Below are 15,269 nucleotides of genomic sequence, written 5' to 3'. Positions count from 1 at the left end.
GATGGTCTTTATCACATGGTTAATCCTATACCTGTACGCCCAGCTGGTTCACTTTCTATTTTGTATTTCTGCGATAATACACTGGAGTTGCTCATTGGTGTCTAACTTCTACATGTTTGTGCAAGATGTTGGCTATGTATCCTTTTCATTACTATATTTTTATGGTCTTGCACGCTTTCATCCTCATAAAGACTTAGCTACTGCTTTTTTCTGTGTGTAAATAAATATTGTAATTCATAAATTCCAGAATTGTAATACACATCCTGTTTTACACGTAACCCCTGATAAAGGGTGACAGCATCCGAAATGCATTGGGCTTCGTTAAACAAGCAGTTGAAACTACAACAGCTTAATTGAATGTAACTGTTATCAAAAGTGGATTATCACCACTGTTTTTGAAACAAAATGAATTAATACATTGATATGTTGATTGCATAATTGTTATATGCTTAAGTTATTTTTTATGCATATTTGCATTGAAATTTTCGAAGTTATTGAAATTTAGCCCAAGGCTTTTACGGTTAGTGCACTCTGTCTCTAGATAGCCATGCCTTTAACTTGATTCTTTCATAGTTAAACCTCTTGCCAGGCTTAAACCTCCCATATGGTAGGCCTTGGAGAGCCTAAGGGCAGGGTGCAGTGTATTTAAAAAGAAAGACATGTACTTCAAAGTTCTAAATGTCCTGCTGGGAAACTCTTGAATTTGGTTTTTTACTACTGTAAGGTCTGTCTCTCCTATAATATGTAATGGGGATCACCTTATTGAATTTTATAAGCATACTTTCAAATTGGGAAGAGATAAGACCCCAAGTCTGGAATCATAGTCAAGAACAACAGTTATAAATAATGATAAAAATGTAGAAAAAGCAGGATTAAATACTTCAGTCAATTCCTCCGCATTAGGAGAAATTGTACTGATATGCGAGATTTTCTGACTCAAGGAGACATCTTGAAGGACAAACGGATTCTACGGGGCTACCCTTACCGGCTGGTTAAGGAAGCCTTTAAACGAGCACGCTACTACGATCGAGACTCTATGTTTCAACCTAAGGAGAACAACACTAAGGAAACCATTGTTTGTATTACTAAACACTCGAGTCTGAACAATAAAGTGCGACAGGCCATTAACTCCAGTTGGTTCTTACTTAACCTGAACCCGGAACAAAGCCCCCTACCCAAACCTATCTTCGCCTTTAGAAGAAATAGAAATTAAAAAAACCATCTGGTCAAAGGCAAACTACCTGAGAAGGGATCTTTCCATCAAAGTTCCCTAACTGGGCCTAACCCGATAATGGCTAACCACTGATGTGGTACCTGTCAAGCATGCCCCAATGCGATGATAGGTCCCACTATCGCCATCTCATCTTGTACCATCAATCTCACCAAAATGACGAACTGCCGCTCCTCTGAACTTGTGTACATTATCACCTGCCCCTGTAATCTCCCTTATGTTGGAGAGACAGGGAGGGAGATCCGACTCCGCATTGGGGAACACAAGTCCAACATTAGAACTAGCAGGAGGGGTGCCCCCTTGGTGGAACATTGGCTCACCAAAGAGCATTCGGAAAAAGACCTGAGATGGTCTGTATTAGAGAAAATACAGGTTTTACCTGGGGTGGACCCTATCTCTTTAAGGAAAAAAAGTATTTTGGATCTTCTACCTTAACAGTGTTACTAAGGGTCTAAATGAGGAATGCCTGTGGGCCAAAGCCCTTATCTAGAAAGCAGACTCCTGTACCCTGGATGAGAACCCCTGTCCCCTGCGGTATGTAAGGTACCATCCTAACTATATGATTGGGCTCCTATAGACCCTATTTGATTCTTAGATCAGTATAAACTCCTGGGACCATGCGGAACCCGGTCCCCTGGCCCTCACGGGTCCTTCTGAAGCATTCGCGATCTATTGAACCAAATAGAGCCTATTTGCCCTTTATATGCTTTTTATTATGTTCCATTTCTCTTATATATTTTTTTCCCACCTATTATCCAGTGCTATCTGTACATATGCACTAACTCCCCTTGCATTTACCCCTGATCCTTGAATTTTAGTTTATTATTTTGCTCTTTCATCCTGATATCTAGACTTCAGATTATGTATTCTCTCCTTACACGGTGCCATTCCAGCCATATACAAAAACCCTTCAAGATGGCTGCTCTTTTGAAGCTCCCTTATACGTTTTCGCCTCTGTAACGCTGATCTGGCTCGTATGACCCCAGTCGTGAAATCTCGCGATATTTAGCGCTATCTCGCCCAGGTCACACACCTGATAACCATTCTTATAGATCCCCCTGTACTACCTCCACCTCTTGCTCTACCGTGAGTGGGAGCTTTGTATGGCGAGTCGGAGAAGCGTCTTCCGATACCCCGAGGTAAGATTGTTCCCGCCTGCTCACCTAGCCTCTGCCCGTGTCTCGGACGGTTTTTATTATATCTGCAGCATTTCAGCAACGCGGCTAGATTCAATTTATGCCTCTACTAGCCTATTATTCCTTTCCTTGGTAGGTGGCACCATATCCGACATGCCGCCCCTGCTAGGAGACGATTAGAGAGCCAGTATCCTTCCCCTCGCTTCCATCTACCTGGGCAGGTTTTATATGTCGGTTTTATATGTCGGTTACGATCTTTATCAAGCCGTATACGCCCATCTATCTGGCCAGAACATCTGCCGCTGTAGCATTATATAGGGTCCCTTTCACATTTTAAAACCTTGTCACTTGACTTCTAGGTATCCTGGTTTCAGGACTATCTAGATCCTAGGAGCATCAGGAAGCCAACACCGTTCCGATTGTGTCCTCCATAAAATGGTAAGTTTTGAATCCAGCAAGTGGGAACCCCTAGCACAGAGTGAACCTGGGATCTAGCCAGCCTCTCCAGTAGAAGAAAATAGTTCTACTCCTACTTCTGTGTTGAGACATCTTACCCTAAGTTTTAAATCATTATTTCAGCTATACCTTTGATATTGCGGTACAGGAGCCCTGTAGTTCCCTTTCTGAAATATATGAAGAATCCAGTTTGGATGTGTTGAAACTCCACCTTCTTGGTAGGTCCCTCGCACTCCTGCACTAACCATACTTTCTACCCACGATGAGCATTGTTTTTCGCGGCATAAAACTGTTTGCCCATCTCTCCTTAACTGGCTCCCCTGTTTTCTTAAACCTTAGCATCACTATAAACTTCCGACACCCTCCCTTGGACCCAGAACACGAACTCAGTGAACTTTTGAACCCTTGGAACCTCTCAGGCCATCTATGGTATGAGTGAATCTTTTTGGCGAGCAGATGTTATGAATAAATTCCTTAGGGGCTCCCCCCTCTCCTTCTACCTTCCATTGAACCTCTACTGTGCTCTTAACCACCTAATAAGCAGGAAACCATAACTTTTTTGACTCCTCACCCCATGTTCTGAAGGCATTATGCTTCTTAAACTAGCTTCTCTATTTGTCTAGAATGTGTGAACCCCTTTGAGTAAGTGTGTCTAATTGTAGCTTAAATCTAAATGTCTGCTCTGGCCTCTCTAGTCTCTGGAACTCCTGGATGTTGCTGCAATTCTATTCTATCTTATGAAATGTAATTGTTTTTGAAAAACTCTGAACCCTCCTGGATATTCTCTAAATAATTGCTGTTTTAAATATGTCTCCCTTACAGAAATAATCGTCGTCCCCATGTGGCCCTTCCTCCCTCCACCTCACCCTTGCCCTGATGAAGGTGTAGCCCGAACTGGGCTATATACCGAAACGCGGGTCGGCATTTGTTCCACCATTGGAACTTACCTAACCCACTGGGACTTCATGCCATCTGTCCCTAATCCATCCATTGCATCAGTGGCGATTGTGTGAAGTGTTTCATGATGTGTGAATGACTGTGTTTGTGTGTTGGTGGTATGGGTTGTGGGAGTATGGGCCATGAATAGTATTTTTATCATGATATATTTATAACTGTTGTTTTTTAATATGTCTGTTCACATTACCTAAATATAAAATGAATATGAAAAATATGAATTACAACAATAAATAATAAACAGGTTTGAAAATATGTATATGTTGATTCATTTGTGAGATATCCACCGTGGGTTCAGAGTGTTATTAAGTGTGTTGGACCTCTTGTAGGCCATTTGTTTTATAATTACTGGGCAGGTTTCTTCCCCTGCTTAAGCCTTGTCTGTTCCCCGTCTACCTGCCCGATATCGATGTGGGGTCCCCCGTTCTTTTGAAGTCTCTGGAATCATAATTTAAAATCGCAACTCATGGTGAAGTTGTATTTTAAATTGCAATTCAGAAAGTGCCACTGTTAGAAAGTTGGCCTTTTCTTACTTTAGCCATTTAGTGCTTGCTGCCTGTCTCTGTTCAGTCTGGGCAGGGTGGTAGCAGGGTGTGGTATTCTCCACTGTAAACTTTCCTCCTTGTATAACTTGTCCATTATGATCCTATGTAGAATCAAGTTATTTAGAATGTTGGGTTCAGTGACAAGCCATTTGTCAGCTGGACTTTGGAGGATGAGGTCTCTAGCTTGACTCTTACAATAAAACCTCTACAACTTCTACTTCTGCTTGCCTGCTCATAATTTACATGGCAATACTACATTATGGCAACGAGGATGGGATTTTGATCAATGCTGTTGATATGGATGGCCCAATGGAAAAGGTATTGATTGACGAGTGTTCAGTAGATATGTTGTTTGATTCTGGGGCTAGAATCACCTTGATACCCTAGCTCTTTTTCGAGAAATATCTTGTAGGTAAGGTTAAGTTGCTCAAACCAGACATAATCCCTAAGGGCTATGGTGGTCAGTTCATAAACCTCTTGGGGTATTTCATGGGTACAATTGATTTTAAAGGAAGGGTTACAGCTGGGAAAATGTATGTCTCCACGAAAGGGGATTCCCTCATTAGTTGGGCACATCAAAGGGATCTTGGAGTTTATATTGACCCCCAACCAAACTCCATCTGTGTGTTTGAGGGACATATCTCCCACTGTGGATGTGGTTTCAGATAACAGTCACTGGGCCAAGAGATACCCAAGTGTGTTCAGTAAGGATCTGGGATGCCTAAAGAAATATTTTCATCTAATAAAGTTAAGAAAAGATTCAGTCCCCAAGGAGGGCAAGGTTAGGAATGTTCCTCTCTTTTAGTACGTGACAAAATGAAGGCTGAGTTGGAAATATTGATAAGTAATGGTGTGATAGAGGAGGTGGAAGGCACGGAGTGGGTTTCTCCGTTAGTGATGGCTCAGAAGGCCAATGGCGAGGCAAGATTGTGCATTGATATGAGAGAGTTGAATAAAGCGGTTATAGTCGACCCTTATCCATTGCCCAACATAACAGAAATGATGTCTTCGTTGGGTGGTGCCACGTATTTCTCCACATTAGATATCTTCTCTGCTTACCACCAGGTCGGATTACACCCATCTTGTCAGGAGTTTACTACATTTATCAATCCTTTTGGTACCTATAAATTCCTTAGGATGCCCTTCGGTCTGATATCAGCCACATCGGTATTCCAAAGAGTAATGGAAGGTGTTTTGGTTGGGATTAAAGGTATAAAAGTCTATCAGGACAACATTTTGGTACATGGTCTAAATCGTGATGAACATGATAAAAGAGTTTCTAAAGTCTTGGAAAGGTTGAAGGATGCAAGGCTCACTCTTAGACTTGACAAGTGTAAGTTTGGTGTGGAGACGATTGAATATCTAGGACATCTAGTTTCTAGCTCAGGTGTTAAACCCAAACCGTCATTGGTAGAAGCAATTTCAGACCTTAAATATCCCAGCTGTAAGGATGAATTGGTTAAGTTTCTAGGGATGTCTGAGTTTTACAACAAGTTTATTCCAGGGTTTGCCCAAAAAACGGAAGAAATGAGGAACTTGCTAAAGAAAGGGCAAGAATTTCTCTGGGACAAAGATTGTTGCGATGAATATAATCACATCAAGAGTTGTCATAGTCACGCACAAGATTTGGCTAGTTTTGATCCCGCAAAAGATTCATACATTATGACTGATGCAAGCTGCAAAGGCATTGGTGCTGTTCGGCTACAAAAAGGCGAGAAAATGGACAACACTATCCTATTCATTTCAAGACCATTAAGAGGTGCCGAGTGCAATTACTCGGTTGTTGAAAAGGAAGCATTAGCTGTGTACTGGGCTGGTAATAAACATAAGAAGTTTGTGTGGGGTAAGAGCTTCTAAGTTATTTCAGATCATAAGCCTCTTAAAGAAGTATTTGGGAAGAAAGGCTAAGATTGCATTTCAATATGTGGAAACCCAATTCCTAGGCAACTACACGGTCTTTAAACAATTTGGTGTCAACAGAGTCAGTCAGAAATAAAACAATGAATTCTTTTATAAAAAGTTCTTATTAAATTCTGTTTACAATTATCTCATTAGTGTTAAAACACCTCCATCAATATAATACATCACATAAAGATAAAACATGGACAAAGAAGAATGTCTGCTTTATCCAATACATAAATCATACAAACAAACAATCATAAAAAATCTTCATGTAGTAATTGAAATTATCGACGCGCGTTTCGGCATATAGCACGCCTTCTTCAGGAAATTACCACACCCTATAAAGAAGTGAGTTAACAAAAAACAAGAGTTAAAATCTCTATCCAATGTTTAAGTTACTACTATCTCAATCATTTATCCCATTGGTTACTAAAAAATTTAAAGATTATCTTAGTCCATGATAATCCACAATTCTATTTACAATTAGCTTATTGGTACAATCAGTAATGCAGTTTATTTTCCTTAGCGTTTAACTAACACAACCATATAAAGATAACATTGTTCACATTATATAAGTCTAACATTCTGACATAGACTATAATGGTTCATAAGGCCAACAAACTAGTTGGAACCTAATTCATAGTAAGTATTTGAGTACTCAAGACTTCATTAAAAATAAAAATTGTAAATAAATATGGAAGTAGGATATAGCAAATAATGGAAAGGGAAGACAGCTATTTTTTATGCATGTACTATACCTAAGGTCAGCTTGATGGAGAACCGTTTCCTTCATTCCTCATTGTGTAACAATTACTAACTAGATAGTTGATTATTCTAGATTACTAAGGAACCCCCACTTACATAGGACACTTACTTAAGAGTTCGAAGAATAACACCTATCTGCTTGATGAATAGGGTTATTGTTATGATCCTTGTGAGACTTGGCCCTTTCCCCAGAAATTTTTCGGTTTTTATCCCCTGTTAATTTAGAATGCCCCTATTGAAACAACAGTGTGTAGGTCTTGTGTAGTGGAGAAGGGCCTGTGTAGTGTAAAACTAGTGTTAAAGTACAGGTACTTCCTACCCCTAACATGGCCGCCACAGACCACTGCTGCAGCAGCGTGGTTTAGAGGGCGCATTCTAGTAGCCAGGGGCAGGCTGGAACCCTCAGGCAATGTATCCATCTTAGCCTGCCAGCCTGTCCACAGGTAGAATGGTGGAACCTCCGGAAGCCTCTGGAACCTTCTGGAAGAGGTGAGGTGACACCAACTGACACCAACTGACACTATCAACTGTCAACTGGCACTATAAAAGGAAAAGGAGGGAACTTTCCTGAGGAGAAGTAGGAGAGAAGCTGAGGGGAAGACCTGGGGAAGTACCTCCGCAGAAGGATAGGCAGTGGGGGTCAGGGCAGGGTCTTATGATGCTGGAATGACAGGGCCTAGTGTGCTGCTTTGCAAGTGTTGAGGTATCCTGTTCCCCCCCCCACTGACCTAGCCCCGCGGCAGGGAACCCCCAGGGACCACTTGAGGGGATTGGCTGAGGAGATCTAACACCAGCCACCAACTTAACCCCCTTCAAGGAACAAGAAACCAATCAACTAAACCAAGGGCGCAAGAAACAGCTGCGCCAAGAAGAAATCAAGGAACCAGTAACCAAGAAACTTACAAAGGCGCAAGGAACATAAAGTGCCAAGGAGAGACTGAATCACCACAGGACCTTTGAGGAACCACCCAGGTAATGGCGCTGTGTTGCTCCCTGTGCCCCTGACGCCACCTGGGGTCCCTGCGCTAATCTACCGCTGCTGTGTCCTGTGGGAGCGCTGTGAATTGCCTGCAGGGCTGTGGAAGTTGCCCCCTGTAAAGCGCTGTGAAGTGCCCCAAGTGCTGGACTGCCCTATGTGGTTGCCCTAGGCGAAGCGCTGTCTTGTGAAGCGCTAGAATCCTGAAGCGCTATATTTGCCTGAACTGCAGCCCCCTGCTGTCTGAAAAGCGCTTAAGCTTAGGATGTCTGCCTGTGGGGAGCGTCGTGAAGTAACTGATGAAGCGCTATCCTAGAACTGCTTAAGCGCTACATTGCCCTTCCAAGCGCTTGACTGGTGAAGAATTGCTGTGTCCCATGGGAAGCGCTTGCCGGCTGTAATTGACTTTGTAAAGCGCTGTGAGGAGGAATGCGCTGTACCACCCCTGCTGGGCCTCCAACTGAGCGCTACGAAGTAATTGATGAGCGCTGTGGTAATTGCCTGCTGTGGCCCATCGGAGCGCTGTGAAGCAATCTGCCCAAGCGTTGTTGATCGCTCCTTTGATGACCCCTGCTGAAGCACTGGAGGAGTGCTGCAACCTGCCCCCTCAGAGCGCTGTAAAGTGCCTGTAAAGCGCTGCCCTTACAGTGCTACGAAGTCCCCTCCAAGCGCCTACCTGTAGCCCCTGCTGAGGCGCTGACTGGGCATTCACCGCCGCGGGCCCGGTTCGACTGGAGGGCCTTCCTGCTGTTAATTGCCTCGTTGCGGCAGCCCCCGATGTAAGGAGAGGGCCGCCGGAGACCGTGAGGGCCGCGTTAGGCCCTGAGGCCGAGGAGATCCCGTGTCATGTGACGGGGGAACGCCGCCGTGTCACCGGCCACGCCCCCGTCATTGCAGCCGGAGACTGTGGGAGACTGCAGCGCCAGAGCTCGTAAAGAGCAAGAGCCCCCTCCGAAATGTTGGGTCTCCCCCGAGGTTGTCCCTGAATGAACCCCGGGCCCCCGGAGGCAGAGCGAGGGCCGGAACCAAGCGGAGCCCTCCCCTTTTGCCTGTGATCAACGCAAGGGCCCGGGAAGGGCCGAAGAAGGCAGGTAAACCCCCGGGGAGGAGGGCGGAAGGTCGCATGAGACCCGAGTTCGCCCCTCCCTGGGGAAAATTGGTAACTGGGCCCCTGAAGGCCATCGAGGGACCTCTGCTAAGGAAACGTTTTACTCCTGCAGTGTAATAATTATCTAAATGTGCTGCATTGTTGATAAATGTTTTTCATTTGCCCTCATGAGATTTTCCTGATTCATAGGAGTGATACACTGCTCATTCATGCATTAGGAGATGTGTAGTTGCCCAATGAAAGGTTGTACTCCGACTAAATGAGATGTTTACTCACTGGCAAGGGAATGTTCCACCTTTGCTTGACGCTTTGTCAATTAGAGCCTTATGGCATGTTGAGTATTGAGTAATGACCTGTTTATAATTACCTAATAAGAGGTTGCCTGATTTTCCCTAAAGTGGTTTACTCCTGCATAGGAAGGTGTTAGATGTTCCTGCCTAGTGCAGAGTTCCCGAGGTACTTTCAGCTACTACAGGGGAAGTTTAATGCGGAGTAATGGAATGTTTCACTTCTGCTAACTGAAGGTTTTAGCCTTAAATGAAATGTATAGACTCCCACTTAGTGCTGAGGAATGAAAAGGGGAATTTGCTGGTCAAACCTGCTTTAGGCAGGTCCTAAAAGAGTACTGTTGCTGGGCTAAAGCGTTCTATGCCCAGGAAAAGGATATTCTACACAAATGAAATGTTCTACCATTGAGGAAATATTTTACTCTTATTTAAGGCACCATTTATTCCTCCAGCTAGGAAATGTTATTTCTTTCCAGACAGGAGTATTGAAAGGTACTGATGGAAAGCTTTGAAGGAGATATTTATGCCCTTGTTGCCAAACTTATCCTGAATGGGATGCAATGTTATCTGAATGTCGTTTAATGTTTCTGATGCAGGTGCTGACCAGGAGCAAGGCATAGGTCAGGCCTGAGTTTTACTAAATATGGATTTATCCAGTATTTAATATTTATGGAATACCTAATATTTATGCAACTGAAGTTTAATGCCAAGTGTTGACACACAGGTGTCTGGAAAGAGAGCTATGAAGCTAATTCTATGATGAAATGGGTAATGTGGGATAAATGAAATGTTTTCTTCCACGTAGTGTTAAATTTACTAGAAAGCCTACTGTTATTTATTTACATGCTTCCTGTTATAATTCCTTAATGTACTACTTTCAGGTGCTGGCCCAGAGCAAGGCTGAGGTCAGGCCTGCGTTCTTCAAATATTTAATAATCTAATATTTTAATATTTATGGCATATTTAATATTTATGCACCCAATATTTAATGTGATTTTTGAAACATATGCATTTGGAAAGTAGGCTGTTAAGCTAACTACTCTAACGAATTCCTAATACCCTGATCCTGCTCTATCTTAATGTTAACTTGAGTTTTTTACATAAGCTCACTGGAGTGGTGTCACTAATTGCGTGCCCAGGTTTCTGACTCAGTGGTTGCGTGTGCTGCATGGTTGCTTAACACATAAGCTTTCTGATGCCTACCCGCTCGTGCCATGCTACCCTAGGGGACTGGTGACCCCAGTTCCAACATATTGGTGTCGAGCGGTGGGATCCAGGACTTGTGACCATGCAGCACCCTCCATTGGGACAGGGTGCACAGCAATTGGGCTGCACAATTATTGTGTGTAAGCCAAAGTAATTGACCCCTCCACTGTCTAGCCTGTGAGTGTATCAGGGCCTGTTTGACCTAAACTGTCACCCACATCCTAGAACCTTTTTCCTGAATTATCTGAGTCCCCACCTGGCGTACTGGAGTGTTGTCAGGGGATGGGGGTGCCTGTTGGGCGGAGGGAAGAAGGAACTCCGTACCACTTTTGGGGCACGGGTAGGAGCCCACCCAGAGGGGAGAGGGGATGGGGACAGGAGAGGCAGGTCACACCCAGGGAGGCGGGCACACCAGAGAACCTTGGAAGGGGGTGTGTGTCGTCAGAGAGGTTAGAGCAGAAAAGGGAGACTGAGAGCCTTGCAATGGATGAGAGGAAGCTGGTGCACAGGCTTCAGCTAGAAGAGTTAGAGCTGAAGGCCTTGGAATTATGTGTACCCGGTGCTTCCAATGGTGGCAGCGTACCCGAGGTTCGGAGTTTAGACCAGTCACAGAGTGTAGGACCTGGACTGGGGTTCCAGGATCAGGAAATTGCCTGACCTGGAGGGTGGGGTACCGGTAACTAAGGACCCTACCAGAGTGACTCCCAGGGGTACCTCTCCGGGTAGGAGGGTGTGCGGAACTCTGGGAGGGGGTGCAGAGGGAGGAAGGACTCTCCTCTGGCACCGGTCCAGCCACGGGGTTAAGATCCTGGGTTGGGTGGCCAGGTTCAGGGGTTGCCTGACCTGGCGGGAGGAATCTCTGTATTCAGAGTTCCTCCGGTTGTGACTTCCAGGGGTACCTATCCGGGGAGGAGGGTGCGGAACCCTGGAAGGGGGTGCAGAGGGAGGAAGGACTCTCCTCTGGCACCGGTCCAGCCACGGGGTTAAGATCCTGGGTTGGGTGGCCAGGTTCAGGGGTTGCCTGACCTGGCGGGAGGAATCTCTGTATTCAGAGTTCCTCCGGTTGTGACTTCCAGGGGTACCTATCCGGGGAGGAGGGTGCGGAACCCTGGAAGGGGGTGCAGAGGGAGGAAGGACTCTCCTCTGGCATCGGTCCAGCCACGGGGTTAAGATCCTGGGTTGGGTGGCCAGGTTCAGGGGTTGCCTGACCTGGCGGGAGGAATCTCTGTATTCAGAGTTCCCCCGTTGTGACTCCCAGGGGTGTCCTGAGGTGCCCCAGCTGTGGTCACTGGGCCTGGAGTGTTCTTTAAGAGAACACCAGGTTGGGAGACTAGGCTGTCCCGATGTGTCATCCAGGAGGGAGGGTGCGGAACCCTGGGAGGGGGTGCAGGGAGAGGTAGGTCTCGCCCCTGTCACCAATTCAACTTAAGGGTTTAGACCCTAGGTTGAGGAGGAGAGTGGAAAAAGGTACCACGGGCCTGGGGCGACTGCCCCCCACTCTGGGAGAGAGTAAGGGCCAGAGACATCCGGATTGGAGGTCTGTCCTGGCCGCATCCCACTAGGAACACCAGTGGGGTGGTTGGATTAGCGAGGATGTCATGGTGGTATTGGGCCTGCGTCCACCTTTTTCCGCCCCAAGCAGGGAAGCCCGTCAAGGGAATGATCAGTCTACCCTGGCTTTTGGCTGGGGGGGAGATGTGTGAGATTTGGCCCTTTCCCCAGAAATTTTTCGCTTTTTATCCCCTGTTAATTTAGAATGCCCCTATTGAAACAACAGTGTGTAGGTCTTGTGTAGTGGAGAAGGGCCTGTGTAGTGTAAAACTAGTGTTAAAGTACAGGTACTTCCTACCCCTAACATGGCCGCCACAGACCACTGCTGCAGCAGCGTGGTTTAGAGGGCGCATTCTAGTAGCCAGGGGCAGGCTGGAACCCTCAGGCAATGTATCCATCTTAGCCTGCCAGCCTGTCCACAGGTAGAATGGTGGAACCTCCGGAAGCCTCTGGAACCTTCTGGAAGAGGTGAGGTGACACCAACTGACACCAACTGACACTATCAACTGTCAACTGGCACTATAAAAGGAAAGGGAGGGAACTTTCCTGAGGAGAAGTAGGAGAGAAGCTGAGGGGAAGACCTGGGGAAGTACCTCCGCAGGAGGATAGGCAGTGGGGGTCAGGGCAAGGTCTTATGATGCTGGAATGACAGGGCCTAGTGTGCTGCTTTGCAAGTGTTGAGGTATCCTGTTCCCCCCCCCCCACTGACCTAGCCCCGCGGCAGGGAACCCCCAGGGACCACTTGAGGGGATTGGCTGAGGAGATCTAACACCAGCCACCAACTTAACCCCCTTCAAGGAACAAGAAACCAATCAACTAAACCAAGGGCGCAAGAAACAGCTGCGCCAAGAAGAAATCAAGGAACCAGTAACCAAGAAACTTACAAAGGCGCAAGGAACATAAAGTGCCAAGGAGAGACTGAAACACCACAGGACCTTTGAGGAACCACCCAGGTAATGGCGCTGTGTTGCTCCCTGTGCCCCTGACGCCACCTGGGGTCCCTGCGCTAATCTACCGCTGCTGTGTCCTGTGGGAGCGCTGTGAATTGCCTGCAGGGCTGTGGAAGTTGCCCCCTGTAAAGCGCTGTGAAGTGCCCCAAGTGCTGGACTGCCCTATGTGGTTGCCCTAGGCGAAGCGCTGTCTTGTGAAGCGCTAGAATCCTGAAGCGCTATATTTGCCTGAACTGCAGCCCCCTGCTGTCTGAAAAGCGCTTAAGCTTAGGATGTCTGCCTGTGGGGAGCGTCGTGAAGTAACTGATGAAGCGCTATCCTAGAACTGCTTAAGCGCTACATTGCCCTTCCAAGCGCTTGACTGGTGAAGAATTGCTGTGTCCCATGGGAAGCGCTTGCCGGCTGTAATTGACTTTGTAAAGCGCTGTGAGGAGGAATGCGCTGTACCACCCCTGCTGGGCCTCCAACTGAGCGCTACGAAGTAATTGATGAGCGCTGTGGTAATTGCCTGCTGTGGCCCATCGGAGCGCTGTGCAGCAATCTGCCCAAGCGTTGTTGATCGCTCCTTTGATGACCCCTGCTGAAGCGCTGGAGGAGTGCTGCAACCTGCCCCCTCAGAGCGCTGTAAAGTGCCTGTAAAGCGCTGCCCTTAAAGCGCTACGAAGTCCCCTCCAAGCGCCTACCTGTAGCCCCTGCTGAGGCGCTGACTGGGCATTCACCGCCGCGGGCCCGGTTCGACTGGAGGGCCTTCCTGCTGTTAATTGCCTCGTTGCGGCAGCCCCCGATGTGAGGAGAGGGCCGCCGGAGACCGTGAGGGCCGCGTTAGGCCCTGAGGCCGAGGAGATCCCGTGTCACGTGACGGGGGAACGCCGCCGTGTCACCGGCCACGTCCCCGTCATTGCAGCCGGAGACTGTGGGAGACTGCAGCGCCAGAGCTCGTAAAGAGCAAGAGCCCCCTCCGAAATGTTGGGTCTCCCCCGAGGTTGTCCATGAATGAACCCCGGGCCCCCGGAGGCAGAGCGAGGGCCGGAACCAAGCGGAGCCCTCCCCTTTTGCCTGTGATCAACGCAAGGGCCCGGGAAGGGCCGAAGAAGGCAGGTAAACCCCCGGGGAGGAGGGCGGAAGGTCGCATGAGACCCGAGTTCGCCCCTCCCTGGGGAAAATTGGTAACTGGGCCCCTGAAGGCCATCGAGGGACCTCTGCTAAGGAAACGTTTTACTCCTGCAGTGTAATAATTATCTAAATGTGCTGCATTGTTGATAAATGTTTTTCATTTGCCCTCATGAGATTTTCCTGATTCATAGGAGTGATACACTGCTCATTCATGCATTAGGAGATGTGTAGTTGCCCAATGAAAGGTTGTACTCCGACTAAATGAGATGTTTACTCACTGGCAAGGGAATGTTCCACCTTTGCTTGACGCTTTGTCAATTAGAGCCTTATGGCATGTTGAGTATTGAGTAATGACCTGTTTATAATTACCTAATAAGAGGTTGCCTGATTTTCCCTAAAGTGGTTTACTCCTGCATAGGAAGGTGTTAGATGTTCCTGCCTAGTGCAGAGTTCCCGAGGTACTTTCAGCTACTACAGGGGAAGTTTAATGCGGAGTAATGGAATGTTTCACTTCTGCTAACTGAAGGTTTTAGCCTTAAATGAAATGTATAGACTCCCACTTAGTGCTGAGGAATGAAAAGGGGAATTTGCTGGTCAAACCTGCTTTAGGCAGGTCCTAAAAGAGTACTGTTGCTGGGCTAAAGCGTTCTATGCCCAGGAAAAGGATATTCTACACAAATGAAATGTTCTACCATTGAGGAAATATTTTACTCTTATTTAAGGCACCATTTATTCCTCCAGCTAGGAAATGTTATTTCTTTCCAGACAGGAGTATTGAAAGGTACTGATGGAAAGCTTTGAAGGAGATATTTATGCCCTTGTTGCCAAACTTATCCTGAATGGGATGCAATGTTATCTGAATGTAGTTTAATGTTTCTGATGCAGGTGCTGACCAGGAGCAAGGCATAGGTCAGGCCTGAGATTTACTAAATATGGATTTATCCAGTATTTAATATTTATGGAATACCTAATATTTATGCAACTGAAGTTTAATGCCAAGTGTTGACACACAGGTGTCTGGAAAGAGAGCTATGAAGCTAATTTTATGATGAAATGGGTAATGTGGGATAAATGAAATGTTTTCTTCCA

At 46.5% G+C, this 15,269-nt stretch overlaps 1 protein-coding gene across 1 annotated transcript in view; it reads left to right on the top strand.

Moving 5' to 3' along the window:
- LOC147709538 (fucolectin-like) overlaps positions 1-15,269 on the top strand; it is a 187,947-nt gene that overhangs the window by 139,984 nt on the left and 32,694 nt on the right. The window lies entirely within an intron of this gene.

This window comes from Lissotriton vulgaris, chromosome 6 (genome assembly GCF_964263255.1).
Source record: "Lissotriton vulgaris chromosome 6, aLisVul1.2, whole genome shotgun sequence".
Taxonomy (NCBI): domain Eukaryota; kingdom Metazoa; phylum Chordata; class Amphibia; order Caudata; family Salamandridae; genus Lissotriton; species Lissotriton vulgaris.
The sequence above is the reverse complement of the archived record's forward strand: the minus strand, read 5'-3'. Positions and strand labels throughout refer to the sequence as shown.